The sequence below is a fragment of the Balaenoptera physalus genome, assembly GCF_965194825.1.
Source record: "Balaenoptera physalus genome assembly, chromosome: 1".
Lineage (NCBI taxonomy): Eukaryota > Metazoa > Chordata > Mammalia > Artiodactyla > Balaenopteridae > Balaenoptera > Balaenoptera physalus.
In genome coordinates, this window is record NC_138882.1 from 34,812,682 (window position 1) to 34,818,681 (window position 6,000).

Below are 6,000 nucleotides of genomic sequence, written 5' to 3' on the forward strand. Positions count from 1 at the left end.
ATTTTATTTATTTTTTATACAGCAGGTTCTTATTAGTTATCTATTTTATACATATTAGTATATATACGTCAATCCCAATCTCCCAATTCATCCCACCACCACCACCCATCCCCACCACTTTCTCCCCTTGGTGTCTATACGTTTGTTCTCTACATCTGTGTCTCTATTTCTGCCCTGCAAACCGATTCATCTGTACCTTTTTTCTAGGTTCCACATATATGCTTTAATATACGATATTTGTTTTTCTCTTTCTCACTTACTTCACTCTGTATGACAGTCTGTAGATCCATCCACGTCTCTACAAATGACCCAATTTCGTTCCTTTTTATGGCTGAGTAATATTCCACTGTATATATGTACCACAACTTCTTTATCCATTCGTCTGTCGATGGGCATTTAGGTTGCTTCCATGACCTGGCTATTATAAATAATGCTGCAATGAACATTGTGATGCCTGTCTCTTTTTGAATTATGGTTTTCTCAGGGTATATGCCCAGTAGTGGGATTGCTGGATCATACAGTAATTCTATTTTTAGTTTTTTAAGGAACCTCCATACTGTTCTCCATAGTGGCTGTATCAATGTACATTCCCAACAACAGTGCAAGAGGGTTCCCTTTTCTGCACACCCTCTCCAGCATTTGTTGTTTATAGATTTTCTGATGATGCCCATTCTAACTGGTGTGAGGTGATACCTCATTGTAGTTTTGATTTGCATTTCTCTAATAATTAGTGATGTTGAGCAGCTTTTCATGTGCTTCTTGGCCATCTGTATGTGTTCTTTGGAGAAATGTCTATTTAGGTCTTCTGCCCATTTTTGGATTGTGTTGTTTTTTTTTTTTAATATTGAGCTGCATGAGCTGTTTATATATTTTGGAGAAAAATCCTTTGTCCTTTGATTCATTTGCAAATATTTTCTCCCATTCTGAGTGTCGTGTTTTTGTCTTGTTTGTAGTTTCCTTTGATTTGCAAAAGCTTTTAAGTTTCATTAGGTCCCATTTGTTTATTTTTTGTTTTTATTTCCATTACTCTAGGAGGTGGATCATAAAAGATCTTGCTGTGATTTATGTCAAAGAGTGTTCTTCCTATGTCTTCCTCTAAGAGTTTTATAGTGTCCAGTCTTACATTTAGGTCTCTAATCCATTTTCAGTTTATTTTTGTGTATGGTGTTAGGGAGCGTTCTAATTTCATTCTTTTATATGTAGCTGTCCAGTTTTCCCAGCACCACTGTTTTTTTTTTTTTTTTACAGGATAGGTTCACATATATTTTTCTTTAATTTTAGAAATTTATATAGTTGTTTTTATTTATTTATTTATTTATGGCTGTGTTGGGTCTTCGTTTCTGTGTGAGGGCTTTCTCTAGTTGTGGCAAGCGGGGGCCACTCTTCATCGCGGTGCATGGGCCTCTCACTATCGTGGCCTCTCTTGTTGCGGACCACAGGTGCCAGACGCGCAGACTCAGTAATTATGGCTCACGGGCCCAGTTGCTCTGCGGCATGTGGGATCTTCCCAGACCAGGGCTCGAACCCGTGTCCCATGCATTGGCAGGCAGACTCTCAACCACTGTACCACGAGGGAAGCCCCCAGCGCCACTTATTGAAGAGACTGTCTTTTCTCCATTGTATATTCTTGCCTCCTTTATCAAAAATAAGGTGACCATATGTGTGTGGGTTTATCTCTGGGCTTTCTATCCTGCTCCATTGATCTATATTTCTGTTTTTGTGCCAGTACCATACTGTCTTGATTACTGTTGCTTTGTAGTATAGTCTGAAGTCTGGGAGCCTGATTGATTCCTCCAGCTCTGTTTTTCTTTCTCAAGATTGCTTTGGCTATTAGGGGTCTTTTGTGTTTCCATACAAATTGTGAAATTTTTTGTTCTAGTTCTGTGAAAAATGCCATTATAGTTTGATAGGGATTGCATTGAATCTGTAGATTGCTTTGGGTAGCATAGTCATTTTCACAATGTTGATTCTTCCAATCCAAGAACATGGTATATCTCTCTATATGTTTGTATCATCTTTAATTTTTTTCATCAGTGTCTTATAGTTTTCTGCATACAGGTCTTTTGTCTCCTTAGGTAGGTTTATTCCCAGGTATTTTTTTTAAAATTAATTTATTTATTTTTGGCTGTGTTGGGTCTTCATTTCTGTGTGAGGGCTTTCTCTAGTTGCAGCAAGTGGGGGCCACTTTTCATCATGGTGCGCGGGCCTCTCACTATCGCAGCCTCTCTCGTTGCAGACCACAGGCTCCAGACGCACAGGCTCAGTAGTTGTGGATCATGGGCCTAGTTGCTTCGCGGCATGTGGGATCTTCCCAGACCAGGGCTCGAACACGTGTCCCATGCATTGGCAGGCAGATTCTCAACCACTGCGCCACCAGGGAAGCCCATTTTATTCTTTTTGTTGCAGTGGTAAATGGGATTGTTTCCTTAATTTCTCTTTCAGATTTTTCATCATTAGTGTATAGGAATGCAAGAGATTTCTGTGCATTAATTTTGTATACTGCTGTTATCCTGTATTAGCTATAGTAGTTTTCTGGTAGTATCTTTAGGATTCTCTATGTATAGTATCATGTCATCTGCAAACAGTGACGGTTTTACTTCTCCTTTTCCAATTTATATTCCTTTTATTTCTTTTTCTTCTCTGATTTCTGTGGCTAAAACTTCCAAAACTATGTTGAATAATAGTGGTGAGAGGGACAGCCTTGTCTTATTCCTGATCTTAGAGGAAATGGTTCCAGTTTTTCCCCACTGAGAATGATGTTAGCTGTGGGTTTGTCATATATGGCCTTTATTATGTTGAGGTAAGTTCCCTCTATGCCTACTTTCTGGAGGGTTTTTTATCATAAATGGGTGTTGAATTTTGTCAAAAGCTTTTTCTGCATCTATTGAGATGATCATATGGTTTTTCTCCTTCAATTTGTTAATATGTTTTATCACATTGATTGATTTGCATATATTGAAGAATCCTTACATTCCTGGGATAAACCCCACTTGATCATGGTGTATGATCCTTTTAATGTGCTGTTGTATTCTGTTTGCTAGTATTTTGTTGAGGTTTTTTGCACCTGTATTCATCAGTGATATTGGCCTGTAGTTTTCTTTCTTTCTGACTTCTTTGTCTGGTTTTGGTATCAGGGTGATGGTGGCCTCGTAGAATGAATTGGGGGGTGTTCTTTCCTCTGCTATATTTTGGAAGAGTTTGAGAAGGATAGGTGTTAGCTCTTCTCTAAACGTTTGATAGAATGTGCCTGGGATGCCATCTGGTCCTGGACTTTTGTTTGTTGGAAGACTTTTAATCACAGTCTCAATTTCAGTGCTTTTGATTGGTCTGTTTATATTTTCTATTTCTTCTAGGTTCAGTCTTGGAAGGTTGTGCTTTTCTAAGAATTTGTCCATTTTTCCAAGGTTGTCCATGTTACTGGCATATACTTGCTTGTAGTAATCTCTCATGATCCTTTATATTTCTGCAGTGTCAGTTGTTACTTCTCCTTTTTCATTTCTAATTCTATTGATTTGCGTCTTCATTTTTTTCTTGATGAGTCTGGCTAATGGTTTATCAATTTTGTTTATCTTCTCAAAGAACCAGCTTTTAGTCTTATTGATCTTTGCTACTGTTTCCTTCATTTCTTTTTCATTTATTTCTGATCTGATCCTTATGATTTCTTTCCTTCTGCTAACTTTGGGGGTTTTTAGTTCTTCTTTCTCTAATTGCTTTAGGTGTAAGGTTAGGTTGTTTATTTGAGATGTTTGTTGTTTCTTGAGGTAGGATTGTATTGCTATAAACTTCCCTCTTAGAACTGCTTTTGCTGCATCCCATAGGTTCTGGGTCATCGTGTTTTCATTGTCATTTGTTTCTAGGGATTTTTTGATTTCCTCTTTGATTTCTTCAGTGATCTCTTGGCTATTTAGTAGTGTAATCTTTAGCCTCCATGTGTTTGAATTTTTTACATATTTTTTCCTGTAATTGATATCTAGTCTCATAACGTTGTGGTCAGAAAAGATACTTGATATGATTTCAATTTTCTTAAATTTACCAAGGCTTGATTTGTGACCCAAGATATGACCTATCCTGGAGAATGTTTCATGAGCACTTGAGAAGAAAGTGTATTCTGTTGTTTTTGGATGGAATGTCCTATAAATATCAATTAAGTCCATCTTGTTTAATGTGTCATTTAAAGCTTGTGTTTCCTTATTTAATTTCATTTTGGATGATCTGTCCATTGGTGTAAGTGAGGTGTTAAAGTCCGCTACTATGATTGTGTTACTGTCGATTTCCCCTTTTATGGCTGTTAGTATTTGCCTTATGTATTGAGGTGCTCCTATGTTGGCTGCATAAAGATTTACAATTGTTATATTTTCTTCTTGGATTGATCCCTTGATCATTATGTAGTGTCCTTCTTTGTCTCTTGTAATAGTCTTTATTTTAAAGTCTATTTTTCTGATATGAGAATTGCTACTCCAGCTTTCTTTTGATTTCCATTTGCAAGGAATATCTTTTTCCATCCCCTCACTTTCAGTCTGTATGTGTCCCTAGGTCTGAAATGGGTCTCTTGTAGACAGCATATATATGGTCTTGTTTTTGTATCCATTCAGCCAGTCTTTGTCTTTTGGTTGGAGCATTTAATCCACTTACATTTAAGGTAGTTATCGAAATGTATGTTCCTATTTCCATTTTCTTAATTGTTTTGGGTTTGTTATTGTAAGTCTTTTCCTTCTCTTGTGTTTCCTGCCTAGAGAAATTCCTTTGGCATTTGTTGTAAAGCTGGTTTTGTGGTGCTGCATTCTCTTAGCTTTTGCTTTTCTGTAAAGTTTTTAATTTCTCCATCAAATCTGAATGAGATCCTTGCTGGGTAGAGTAATCTTGGTTGTAGGTTTTTCCCTTTCATCACTTTAAATGTGTCCTGCCACTCCCTTCTGGCTTGCAGAGTTTCTGCTGAAAGATCAGCTGTTAACCTTATGGGGATTCCCTTGTATGTCATTTGTTGTTTTTCCTTGCTGCTTTTAATATTTTTTCTTTCTATTTAATTTTTGATAGTTTGATTAATATATGTCTTGGCATGTTTCTCCTTGGATTTATCCTGTATGGGACTCTCTGCGCTTCCTGGGCTTGACTGACTATTTCCTTTCCCATATTAGGGAAGTTTTCAACTATAATCGCTTCAAATATTTTCTCAGTCCCTTTCTTTTTCTCTTCTTCTGGGACCCCTATAATTCGAATGTTGGTGCGTTTAATGTTGTCCCAGAAGTCTCTGAGACTGTCCTAAATTCTTTTCATTCTTTTTTCTTTATTCTGCTTTGCGGTAGTTATTTCCACTATTTTATCTTCCAGGTCACTTATCTGTTCTTCTGCCTCAGTTACTCTGCTATTGATTCCTTCTAGAGAATTTTAAATTTCATTTATTGTGTTGTTCATCATTGTTTGTTTGCTCTTTAGTTCTTCTAGGTCCTTGTTAAACGTTTCTTGTATTTTCTCCATTCTGTTTCCAAGATTTTGGATCATCTTTACTAACATTACTCTGAATTCTTTTTCAGATAGACTGCCTATTTCCTCTTCATTTGTTTGGTCTGGTGGGTTTTTACCTTGCTCCTTCATCTGCTGTGTGTTTCTCTGTCTTCTCATTTTGCTTAACTTACTATGTTTGGTGTCTCCTTTTCTCAGGCTGCTGGTTCGTAGTTCCCATTGTTTTTGGTGTCTGCCCCAGTGCGTAAGGTTGTTTCAGTAGGTTGTGTAGGCCTCCTTGTGGTGGGGACTGGTGCCTGTGTTCTGGTGGATGAGGCTGGATATTGTCTTTCTGGTGGGTAGAACCTTGTCCGGTGGTGTGTTTTGGGGTGTCTGTGAACTTCTTATGATTTTAGGCAGCCTCTCTGCTAATGGGTGGGGTTGTGTTCCTGTCTTGCTAGTTGTTTGGCATAGGGTGTCCAGCACTGTAGCTTGCTGGTCGTTGAGTGGAGCTGGGTCTTAGCGTTGAGATGAAGATCTCTGGGAGAGCTTTCGCCATTT